General features: G+C 51.2%; 1 non-coding gene across 1 annotated transcript; it reads left to right on the top strand.

Moving 5' to 3' along the window:
- The first annotated feature begins 215 nt into the window (after positions 1 to 215).
- LOC130122281 (U6 spliceosomal RNA) lies at positions 216 to 322 on the top strand. Its single transcript, XR_008811194.1, has one exon. It is a non-coding gene; the product is annotated as a U6 spliceosomal RNA (small nuclear RNA).
- The last annotated feature ends 371 nt before the right edge of the window (positions 323 to 693 follow it).

Raw genomic sequence — 693 nt, 5'->3', positions numbered from 1 at the left:
TTCTCCCTATTTCTCCTCCCTGTTAAAGGGGCTTTTTAGGGAGCTGGTCTAAGGACAGGATGCTGTGTGGCTGTAAAGCCCAATGAGGCAAATTTGTAATTTGTGAAATTGGGCTATACAAATAAAACTGACTTGACTTGACTTGAACCCTATGGACGGGGGCACAGGTAAAGCACCGGATGCCATCCCAGTACTCATGGACTTGTGCCCATATCTGTAACTTGAGCATTTATGAATTATATATTTGGCTAAAATACAGAGAAGGTTAGCATGGCCCCTGCGCAAGGATGACGCGCATATTCGTGAAGCGCTCCACATTTTTGGCGGCGCAGTGGTTAGCGTGGTCGCCTCACAGCAAGAAGGTCCTGGGTTCGAGCCCCGGGGTAGTCCAGCCTTGGGGGTCGTCCCGGGTCGTCCTCTGTATGGAGTTTGCATGTTCTCCCCATGTCTGCGTGGGTTTCCTCCCACAGTCCAAAGACCTGTAGGTCAGGTGAATCGGCCATACTAAATTGCCCCTAGGTGTGTGTGTGTGTGTGTGTGTGTGTGTGATGACCTGGCCGCCTGTCCAGGGTGTCGCCCCTCCTGCCGCCCAATGACTGCTGGGATAGGCTCCAGCATCCTCGCGACCCTGAGAGCAGGATAATGGATGGACATTTGGCTAAAGTGGAAATGTTATGGACTATAAAATGGAAA

This window comes from Lampris incognitus, chromosome 12 (assembly GCF_029633865.1).
Source record: "Lampris incognitus isolate fLamInc1 chromosome 12, fLamInc1.hap2, whole genome shotgun sequence".
Lineage (NCBI taxonomy): Eukaryota > Metazoa > Chordata > Actinopteri > Lampriformes > Lampridae > Lampris > Lampris incognitus.
Note: the sequence above shows the minus strand (reverse complement) of the source record. Positions and strands in the feature narration are given on the sequence as shown.